The 12,049-nt window shown below is 36.6% G+C and overlaps 1 protein-coding gene and 1 non-coding gene across 5 annotated transcripts in view; one reads left to right on the top strand and one right to left on the bottom strand.

The window, feature by feature from the left end:
• Nucleotides 1–12,049, bottom strand: part of BRINP3 (BMP/retinoic acid inducible neural specific 3) — a 393,852-nt gene that overhangs the window by 222,283 nt on the left and 159,520 nt on the right. The window lies entirely within an intron of this gene.
• On the top strand, nt 1,325–1,391 carry LOC123282323 (small nucleolar RNA SNORD29). Its single transcript, XR_006522396.1, has one exon. It is a non-coding gene; the product is annotated as a small nucleolar RNA SNORD29 (small nucleolar RNA).

The raw sequence follows: 12,049 nt of genomic DNA, 5'->3' as shown, positions 1-12,049 counted from the left end.
AGTGGCCATGAGTATTCTGGTACACTTGCAAAATACATTTTAGAGTGAAATTTAATCATATGTCATCTTATAGAGAATGATCACATATGGTATGGCTTAGGAATAGAGTATAATCTAAATGGACTGGAAAAAAGAGATATGACTATGACACAGTATCTGAGACAGCTTTAGAAAGAAACATTTAGGCCAGATGATGAAAGATCTTAATAAAATGCTATAGAATTTGAAATTTATTTTCTGGATTAATTTTTTTAGCTAGATCTTTGAGAAAGGAAGTAAAAAGATCCAATTTATGTTTTAATCATATTATATTAATATGCTTGTCAGTAAACAACATGGCTTTATGTATTTTGAGTCATGTTATTAATTTGATAATGTTGGGAGATAAGGCAAATAATATATTGTATAATTTGTGGGTAGGGAAATAGAGACTTGAGATATTAACTGGTTTCTGTATCACTACCTGGTAGGTGATAGAGCCAGGAGGCAACCCAGTCTTCTAACTTGAAATCTAAGTTCTCTGCACAATGTATTCATTCATTCATTTAACTTATTTCTTGAGGAACTCCTGTGTATGTGAGCATCATACGAGTGAATAATACAGACACAGCCCCTGCCATTATGCAGTTTATAGCCTAGCGGTAGAGACAGATAAATAGTTAAGCTTTGGCCTTTAGTATAATAAGTGATATTTAAATTTAAGAAGTAGCAGCATCTTTGGGAACACAAATGAGGAATAATAAGCTGGACTGGGAAGTAAAGGAAAGTTTCCTGGAGAAACAAATGCTGGAGCAGGCAGAATAATGCCCACCCTCCCAAAGGTCCACATTTCTACTTCCTGGAACATGTGCATATCTTAAATTATGTGACAAAGGGGAAATAAGATTGGTAATCAGCTGACTTAAAGATAGGGAGATTATTCTGGATTAACCAGGTGGGCTGAATGTAATCAAGAGTCATTAAAAGTGGAAGAGGGAATCAGAAGAGAGAATCAGAGAGAAGACAACATAAGGAGAACTTGGCTTAACCATGCTAGCTGGAAGATGGAGGAAGGTGGCCATAAACCAAGGGATGCTCGTGACCTCTGGAAGCTGGAAAAGGCAAGGAAATGGAGTTTTTCTAGAGCCTCCAAAAGGAATGCAGCAATACTGACATCTTGATTACAGCTTGAGACCCATGTTGGACTTCTGGCCCCCAAAACTATAAGATAATAAATTTGTGTTGTGTCAAGCCACCACGTTGGTGGTAATTTGTTACTGCAGCAATAGAAAACTAATACAAATTCCTAAATGGAGACCTTCAATGCATTAATAAGAACCATGAATTTCTATGATGAATCAAACTAGCTCACTATGACTTACACAGTGAAAACATGTGAACACCTGCGAAACTGGAGAAGACAGGTATGGAGGATATCATGTTTAAGGAAATTTTATCACCCACAGCTTTGTCTTTCCTGTTCCAACTGCCCTGCTTGTTAACCCAAAGGTCCAGCACATTGTCTGGAGCCCAAGAATGACTTGAGGGAAACTGTCAGCCATATTTCTGATCAACTCCAATCTGAAGGTACACGTAATCGAATAAAAGTCTTGGAGCGTGTCAAAAAAAGAATTTCAAGTCATTGCTTGTACAGCCTCGCTGTTCAAAGTAGCATACAATCATCTCAGCCCTTTTAAATAAAGTTTTATTAACCTTGAAAAAAAAGAATTATGAAAAATGGAGAAAAATTATTACCAGTAGAAAGGAATGCATGTGCAAGACCCAGAGCTGAGAATATGTTAATTATGGTTGTTGTTGTTATTAATATTGGAAGTGAAAGAGGAAAGCAAAATGTATTTGTTAAAATGGAATGTAAAAATGCAAGGAGTAAAAGAAAAAGATAAGGGAAAGGTCCTGCGGGGACTAGTTACTCATGGCCAGCTTGATGGACTTTGTCTTAATCACAGTGAACAGACATTTAGAAGTTAGAAGCAGGGAAGCAACCAAAGGGTTGTATTTAAGAAGGTAACACTAGCATTAAGATAAAGATTTAGGAGTTGAGAGTAAACAGAAAGGGTAAGCAAGACTGAAGGAAGTATTGACTTAGTGAATTGACTATGAAGAATGATGCTAAAGACTTGGATTAAATGAGAAACAGGGTCCCTCTTCACAGCTCAATAGCTATTCTAGTGCTAAAAACAGTCACATGCCATTATACTAAAATTTGAAGAAAGTTTAAGAAAGGAAGCAGCATCACGTAAAAACCAGAGGGAGAATTAAATTTAAGGTAAGATGCCAGAAAGACCTTAAGAAAAGTCTTGAGAAAAAGTGATGTTAGAGCTGAGAGTAAGGTGAGTCAAGATTCTTCAGGAGAAGTGTAAATGGAAAGAAGAAATAGTCTAGTAGAGAAGAACATGGGCCTTCAGCTTAATACGAGGTCGCTGTGTTGACAAACAAGTAGATAACTTAATTTAATATTTCCAACATAAGGCAGCTCTATGTTATGACAGAGTCAGGAATGTGACCAAGAAAATGGTTGTTCGAGTAAACCGGAGCTGGAAGTCACTAAATGAGGAGGAATGAAGAGACTAATATATGATGTATGTGGTCCAAATGGATGTTTAAGATAGCCTGAGACATTAGGGCAAGACTTGGCTGATGAGGAACATAGATCCTAGTGATACAGTCTTCAGGAAATGTCATGAAATGACCTAGAGGTCAATAGACTATAGAGGTGAGGAGGGGGCAGAAGTTGGAATGCTCTAATGGTTTAAGTTTTACAACATCAGATGATTTTATTCAAGGGCAGAGGAGATATTGACAGCTAGGAAGTAATAATATGGTAGTGGCATAGGAGAGTGAATTTAAGGTAAGGAAGAGTCTGTGAGAATAAGCTTCCTCTCTTTGATTTGGCTGCAGGGGAAATAGCTTCAGTGGAGAGCTAGGTGTCAATTATAACTCTAGGCAGTAAAGATGATTGAGAGGAGAAGCTTATGACATGGGATGTTTATTTACCATGAAATCAGATGTTTCAGAAGGCATGGGGAAAATGCCAGGCAGGGAGGAGAGTAAAGGGAAGTTGCTTTAGGAAAGAAATAGTACCCAATGTCTGAGAGAACAGCAGAGAACAAATAATGAGTAGCTTACAATATATTCACTTTTTCATATACTAAGCCTGAGGTACAAGAGATATCCCAGATGAGATATCTTCCAAATAATCAGGAATTTTGCTCTGGATTTCAGATGAAAGATCAGGGATTAATCTACTTTCTTGAAAATCATCAGCATAGAAGTACAGTTAACATTAGGTGAAATATATGATCACCTACAGAGAGAGAAGACTAAGAAGAAAAACAGGGCTAAGAACAAAGCACAAAGAGAAATTTTCATTTAGGTGTGGACAGAGTAAAAGGACAGAAAAGAAAGCTATGAAACGATTTGACGGTTAGGAAGAGAACTAGAAATGATATAGACTTTGGAAGATAATTATTAACCATGGTCACATACAACAAAATAACAATAATAATTGGAAACATTAATGAAGTGCTTTGTTCCAAATACCTTTCCAAGCATGAGATATATTTTAATTCCCTAAGTCTTTGTGGTAGTGATGTCTAGCCGATCACCAAAACTATCCCCCTTTACTCCTGAGCATACAAATGAATACCATTTCTCCTTTGCCCAGTGGATGTAGCTACATAATTGCGTTCTGGCTAATGGAATATAAGTGGAAGTGACGTCTACCACATCCTTTCCTGGGCAGCCAAACCTCCAACACAATCCACTACATACTTTTCCTATCTGCTTTTGTAAAGGCAGCCTCAAGGAAGCTCCAGGAAGTTGAGAAGGAGAAAGGCATGGGGCAAGGAGCCAAATAAATAGAGCAGATCTTAAGACCTGTGACTCCAAAAAAGCATTGAATGGGATTACATGGCACTGGAAACAGATTAAAAGCACACTGGGTTTTTAGACCCAATATTGACAAGGAAACCATAAACCCAGATCAAATAAAACAACAACCAGAAAGCCTTTAACTATTTAAACCTTGAAAAACCTTAACTGTTTGAGCCTTAAGACTGCCTTCAGAACCCAAACTAGAATAAGGAAAAAGAGGGCTGCAGAAGCACTGGTGTCCCCAAGAAGGAAATTCGACCTAATGCCCACTGCAGATGGGGCCATGAAGAGCAATGAATAAGAAAGAATCTTCAAGAGAGAAGAGTTAGGACCATAGGGACCACCAGACAACTAATTTCCTCAAAGAGAGCAGAGCCTAAGTCTCATCAATTTACCCTCTCCCCTGGGTAGGAAGTCTTCAGCATGTCTACTAGTAGGACTGCCTAATATCTATTGGTCAACAATTACTGTATGTCTTCTATTCTTCTCTCTTCTAAATGAGAGATTTTATTGTGAATATCGTGTCTCCAGGTCGTAGAGAAGGTCTCTTTGGTTGTTCATTGGTTGTCAGACTGTGAAGAACCAATCCAGACATAATGGAAAGAACTCTGCTACATCCAGAGATCTTGGATACAATGGTTTGATGGAGCTTTGATTTGTCTTCCTTGAAGCAGATCTAAGTGTATTTTATATAAAAAGAAGATTGAATAGATGTTTGATGTCCAGAAGGGTGGAATTTTACAGAGATTGTTGGCTGATCACCAAGCTTACTTGCTCTTCTTCCTGAACACAAAACCAAACCACATTTTTCCAGCCTCCACTTTGTAAAATGTAGCCATAGGACTGAGTTGTAGCAAAAAGAGGGCACATGGAAATGATGGGAGTCATTTTTGAGCCCGGTGCATGAAAATATCTCATGATAGATCCTCCATGATAAATCCCAACCAACAACTGCGTGCCAGTGCAGATGAAGATGGGAGATCTGTCGGCCACTTGGGGTCCTGAATGGTTGCGTGGTTGGTCCCCTCACTCCCACCGCTGCAGACCAGGAATATGAACGTTGGAATGCTAGGTGAGCGCCAAAACAGGTTTAATTTATTTAGTCACTGAAGCTTGGGGGTCTATTTGTTACATTAGGTAATGGAACCTTAACACATATATCCTTATAACTTTATTAGGTAGATTCAATTATGAACATCATTTTAGAGATGAAAATACTGAGACACTGAGAAGTTAGGTTACTTGCCCAAGATAACACTGCTTGCTATGTGGCAGAGTCAGAATCGAGCACCAGCAGTTTGGCTAAGGATGACATTCTCTTAACGTGTCTTACAGATGTTATTCTACAAGATGAGTCATTGAGTTTGAACAAGAATGAGCTCTGATGACCCTGGAAAGAATTATTTCCAACCAGTGGTGAGGATCAGGTGTGATTATAAAGAGACGACAAAAAGATAGCGAATATAAACTATTTTACTGAATCTCTCACGTTAAATCAATTATTTTCATAAGTCCTGACAAGGTCAGCATTGTAAAGCTTAAGAGTTGCGGATATCTGTGGGACCTCCAAAATCTGAAATCCTCTGTATTTCTAGGCAAAAATATATCAAGGATAATATTCACCCTGAATGTAAGTTCTCAAAGAATGATTGGGCTCACACTAAATACGTTTTGAATTCAGCAATTTAATCATTCTTTTGTATTCAAGGTAAGCAAATGAAAGGGTCAGTATGGAAAAATTTCTAATTTTGGTAATGGTTTGATTGTCTTTTATTATGTTAAAATATGTCTGAAAGATCTTGCCTTTCAAAATATCATTGATCTCAGCAGCAGCCTATCTAAGGATCTTTATAAGAAGCAGGACACATAAGTATTGCTAAGTTTTAGGCTTAAAAAACAGATGAGGCTGGCTTTATACCTACCCCAAACTCACACATTCCTAGGGTCAGCTATTCCAAATTTTTATCACTCATCTCACAGCTCCACAGATCTCTTACATTGTCCACAAATGGCCTTGACTCTAATTTTATGGTAGAAATTGAGGATCTTAGGGAGAAAATCCTTCAAATTCTTATTTTCACTTCTCGAATTGTCTGCAAAAGCTCATGTGCGTCCCTTCTGCCCACCTGCCTCAGGGAAAGTGGTGATGTCCTTTTACTTTGCAAACCCTGTGTGTGAGATCTAATTGCTTGTGCCATCTTCATGTCCTTTGTTCCATCAATGATTCTTTCTCCTGAATTTTCAATTGTGCCCTCTCTGTCATTCATTTGTTTTCTAGTTCTTTAGAAAGTCATTTAAACAAAAAAATCACATTGAACTATTGTGATTTTCCAAATACAGCACATACTTTTTCACACATCCATGCCTTTACCTATGTTGCCTTCCCTGCCCGAAATCCTTCTTTCTTACTTTTCCTGTTTAACTGACACCTATCCTGTAATATTTTGACCTTCACTCTTCCTTTTCAGTAACATCTTTACTGGTTTCCATGGGCAGAATCATACATTCCTGTTATGTTCTTGTTACAATTGATTGATATCTCTATTTATGTCTCTTGTGTTAAAAAATAGTATATCTGTTACATTTTGGTCTCCCACTTAAGCTGAAGGCAGAGTTCATGTGTAAGATAACCAGTCCTGAACACAAAGACTGGCATTTAAATGTTCAATACACATTTGAATGAATGAATGAAAATGCTATTCAAAGAAAGGAAGCAAAGAAAACATACCTTTCCTCTTTCTTTATATTGATAAAAATTGGACAAGAGAAAGAATGCTCAAATTGGCTGCTTTAACTTGGAACTGAAAGCTAGCCCAAACTATCCTCACTTCTTGGGTTATAGAATCAATATAGTAATACCTGTTTTTGCATCTCTTTCTAAGAATCTCCATCCTTCATTTCTAACTGTGCTCTCATTTCCATTCTAATTTTCTTTAACTTTATCTAATATTTTCAGGACTTTTTGGGATATGTAATAAGAATGCTAATTCTATGGTTTGATTGTTTCGTTTCTATGAAGAACTTACCTCAAACTCAATATTTTGACTTGTTCCAATTTGCCCTTCACTTACTTAGAGGAATTAGGCTAGAGAAAACAATTTTTCTCAAGTCTTCTTTAACCCACCAAGTTTTTAAAAAATTTAAGTGCTTATATTCTGGCACCAACATGCAACCCATGTGCCAACCTGCTTCTCAGGGAAATACACCCGGGGCTAAAGGTTCTCCTTGTGTCTCGTGATAGACATGGGATTAGGGAAAACTTTTTATTATTATACTGGCCCCCACTCACTTTTATTCTCTTGTGTGAAAGAATAAAGATGGAGTAGCTCTGGATTAAATCTTTTGAGAGATGCTTCAACCAAGTTGATCCTTGAGTTATGAAACTGGAGCATGTTCCACATTGGTGTCTCTTCCTTAAAATAATTACATCAGACATAGAGTCATGTGTTTCCTTCTATCTTTCACTCATCTGAGTAGGGGAACAGTTTTAATTACTTTATCTGATTGAACGAGTGAAAACATTAAGAGGAAGAAATAAACATTCTTTTGGTGAGCATATAATGGTGAAAAAAAAGATTATTAATTTTGTTCTCTTTCATGTCCCTGTTCTTTCTTGCCCCTCTTAGTCTTTCTGGCTGGTTAATTATAAACAGAACTTTAGGACATTGCTTGCATGTGGCTGGCTCAAATCAGAATCCACTTTTTAGGACGTACACCCATCCATCTGGCTCCACCCTCTCTTCCTGAAGCTAGGAGCACCATATACTCCCTTATCACTCTTTTTCCCTCTCCTCGTGGGTATGTCCTTCTCAGGCACATATCTTTTTCCCTCCACCACCCCCATCTTGAGTTTTAATACTACTTTATGCGTTCCACTGTCATAGTTCCTATTCCAAGGTTGCTTTTCATTTTATTTTGTTTATTTCTTTTAGTGAGGAAGACTGCCCCTGAGCTAACATCTGTGCTGATCTTCCTCTATTTTATATGTAGGACACCGCCAAAGCACGACCTGACAAGAAGCGTGTAGGTTTGTGCCTGAGATCCAAACCTGTGAACTCCAGGCTGCCAAAGCGGAGTGCACGAACCCAACCACTACAGCACTGGGCTGGCCCCTAGAGAATTAACTATCTCCTTAATAGGTACTATATTATATTATATTTCTCTTTGTGTGCCTGGCACCTAGCACTGGACCTAGCAATTAGTAGATGCCCTGAAAATGAATTAATAAATGAAAATGTAAAGATGTTTAGAAAGTAGAATAAATAATACAAATTCCATAGATCATTATTTAAATCTTACTCTTTGTGAGAGTCCTGTGTATATTGGTCTTTATAGCCAGATTAAAGTTGAGGTTATAACAAATGGTCCTTTAAAATAAAAGATAAGTGTTTAGAAATGCAATGAATTGCCCTAGTTTTTCCATGCTGTGCTGGGAGCAAGGCTGGAAGTCTTACTTAGACAGCATGACCCTACTATTTTGTGGGTCAAAATATTGAAGAATAGAGTTAGGTCGGCAGACATGAAAGAGCAAATCAAAGCTAATCTCTGCCATAAACTCAACACCCAATGACAAGCATCAGAGGTGGAAGGAAGCCATTACCATTATATTTATTCCCCTGAACTTGAACAAAACATAATTATGGTTTGGGCAAAGCTGAAAAAATATGCCTTTCAAAATATCTTTCATTTATGTTTCCAATTAATTATCAATTAACTATCTGTAAGTCATGTATGAAATAACAATCCAAGGGAGAAATATTTGAAAAGTAAAGTATAAATCACAAGAATCTGATATACCTAAATAGAAATGAGACTTCTGTATATTTTGGAAATCTTACAAAATGGTGGAATAGTGTAATAAATGCTATCTTAGACATTAAAATTAGGCAAAAGATCTCTTTATTAGGAAACAATAAAAGCTTTTCAGTTCCACTGGTTTTAAATTTTGACTGACTAAATGAATTAGGATATTATTTACTCATAATTTTCATGAATTTATCTTTCATTATCTTTGCCTTGGACACATTATGATGTCAAAGAATGTCCTTAATGCACTCTTATTTGAAAATAATTATGCTGTATATTTTCACCTGAAGTTGCTAGACCTAATAATATTTAAATACAGTTAAATTTTTCCACGGTATTATGAAAACTTCAGATGATTTGGAAAAATGGCTGCTTGTCATATGAATTAGTAGATTTTGTTTGAAAAATGGATGTTGTTTTTCATGTTACATGCAGGAAAAAATTAAGGCTTACAATGAATAGGTGGATTTCCTGTGAAATTAATGAAAGGATGTTCTAAAAAACTATTTAACTATATAATATATAGTTTTTATATACATAATATAAAATTGCTATACTGTGGAGGGTAACTGGAGGGGAAGTAGAGAGAGAGAATTAGAATAATATGACTAAGTTTCATAAAAGTCAAATACTCTTTAAATGAAAGATACCAAGAGATTTCATATAGTGGATCTAGAAACTGGAGAATTTGAGATTTCAAGCAAAGATGGTAGTTGATTGTGAAAATTTGTCCTGTACCTTATCCAGCCCTGGGGGTAGTGGGGGTGGGAAGTAGATAATGAAAGTCCTGATAGATTTGGGCATCTGTGAAAAGGATCTGTCCTCTGTCCCTAAGTATGGTCCAGGACAAAAGGCTAGGCCCATTTATGGCAACTTTGCCTGGGAACAAAATAATAATTGGTACTCTATTTTAAAGCAGATAGGCCTAAGAGTGCTCCAAAGGGATTAGAATGTTTTTCTTTCATGCTCGAACAACATGGATGTGACTGAGTAAGCAGACAGCCCTGAAGAAAGAGGAATGACTTGCTCATGGCCTAGAAAGAGGACTATCATAGAGTGAACTTCATCAACTGAGACAGGGTGGTGGTAATGACATCTCAGTGGATGCCAGCCTGAAGAAATGATGATCCTGAGGACCAGAGGTAGTCCTCCCCACCATCTACCACCAGGTGCCTTGTCAATCTTCCCAACCCACTTCAATGAAAGGAAGGAGAAACCCTGAGCTGATCAAGTTTAAATTTCTGCCATCCAGCCAAGTGGAGACTCATATTAAAATGTAAATCTTCGCATAAAGTTACATTCCTCTGTCTTCTGCATTTATGTGATTGTTAGCTGTATAATCATCACCATCATTATGTCCTGAGTGTTCTTTATGTTTCAAGCAGTAATAAATTTCTTCACATTAATCATCTCATTTAATCTGATCAACTCCTTTTTGAAGAGTGGGTCATGTAACTGTAACTCACATCTTTTTGCATATACAAGGATCAGAAGGATTAAGTAACTTGGCTGAATCATATTTTGAGGATCCAAGATCTTCACTAGGATTGTATTAATTGAAAGCGTTAATAATTTCTTATTTAAAATATATATTAGTTCTAGGTGTCTGGATTAGCTACCTATTGAAGTACATCGATACATAGATAGGCTGCCATATGATAATGACATCTCTTTTATATGTCTGTCCCAGTCAGTGAGAATTTAATCAGCAAAAGTAAGGAGAAAAGCTATTTTCCACCACAAATTTGTATCTTAAGTTGGATTTTTAAATTATTATCATCATTTTTCTGGTTAGCATAAGAACTGGATAGACAATAGAAAGGATATTATTCACAGTCTCAGAGAATGTTGGGTAACAAAATGATGACTTGATTTTAAAATGTAGTTGACATATTTAGTGCTCAAAGGGAGCAATGGAGATGCTCATTAAGAACCATAACATATACAAAAGTAGAAAAAAAAACCTCTACTTATTGCAAGCCTTCTCTTGAGGAATGGAGTGTTTTGTAGCAGTTAAATGTTTTTAATCTGATGAGATTTACCAACTGAGTGAATAAAATAATAATAGATGATTTAATATTTCACAGATAAAATTGTGTGTACTTCAGAGACCTGTTTAAAGAAATAGGGAAAGTTTACACAAGATTTTTTTTTCTCCTCCCCATTATGACTGGTCATTTAACTGTTCTGTGTGTTTGAATATTATAACTCATGTCACTGAGATTACACAAGAAAGCAGGACAAGCATGACAAGCATGACAGAATCATGAGACAGCTGCATAATTACTGCAAATGAAAAGTCTTCAGTTACATGTAAGAAATTGTAAGAGAAAATCCCTTTTCAGCTTCCCAGCTTGAATGCATAAAAGTGCTGAGTGATAAATTCTTAGCCTTTTTGAAAGAAATATCTAGTTATGCAACCTGAATCCTAAGTAAATAAATACATACATAAAAGTGTTGTTAAAGGAAGGCAAATATACTAGGAAAGATGAGATGAGTGGAGTCATATTAAAATAGAGCCAGAGCAGCCATTCCAGAGGAATTGCCTTGCAAGTCTTTTCTTTATCTTTCAAACTGGATCAAACCACCAACATTCCAAGAAGTCAGTGTGGACAAGAATATCTTGTTTGTAAGGACTGATGAACCCAGACTTTGCTGATGACCAAGTCTTAAGTCAATCAACTGAGGACAAACCCAGCCTTACCCCATCTTTCACCAATGAATGCTTCCTTAATGCAACTTACCTCATCTTCCTCCCTTTTTCCCATAAAAGCCCTAAGCCCCTCTCCTGTAATCAGGACATCATTTGAGTTTCTATCTGAATCTGTGCTCCCTAACTTGCAATTCTTCTATCCCAAATAAACACTTTGCCTCTTAAACTGGTTTCTGGTTTTGTAGGTTGCCAATACTCTTGGAAGAGCATGCTTCTGGCACTAAAAATAGGAAGTCTAGATAAAGAACAAATAAATACAAATGGCTCTTTCACGATCATTCACAGGTTAAGAGCAATTGAAATCATTTTCAGCCTGTTTCACAATGTAAAAGGTGAAAAGAACATGTGGAAGAAATTGCTAGATCTGGTCAAACCATGTTTTTCATGATAATACAAGTTACTAATTTGGTTTGGTAAACAGCAAGCAAGAAAGATTATTTTCTAAGATCTATAGTTATAGAATGTGTGTGATGTTTCAAAACTAGGAAGCAGAATGAGAAAGAGGACTTAGATTAAACATGAATAGAGCAAAAAGTAATATAGCAGTTTCCAAAATTATGTTCTATCATAATTTTTGGCTATTGAGATCACACATACTTTCTCCAATACATAATGAAGCTATAGTCCAGAGTTAATAATTTCACCACAAGCTACTGA

Source organism: Equus asinus, chromosome 30, assembly GCF_041296235.1.
Source record: "Equus asinus isolate D_3611 breed Donkey chromosome 30, EquAss-T2T_v2, whole genome shotgun sequence".
Classification (NCBI taxonomy): domain Eukaryota; kingdom Metazoa; phylum Chordata; class Mammalia; order Perissodactyla; family Equidae; genus Equus; species Equus asinus.
The sequence above is the reverse complement of the archived record's forward strand: the minus strand, read 5'-3'. Positions and strand labels throughout refer to the sequence as shown.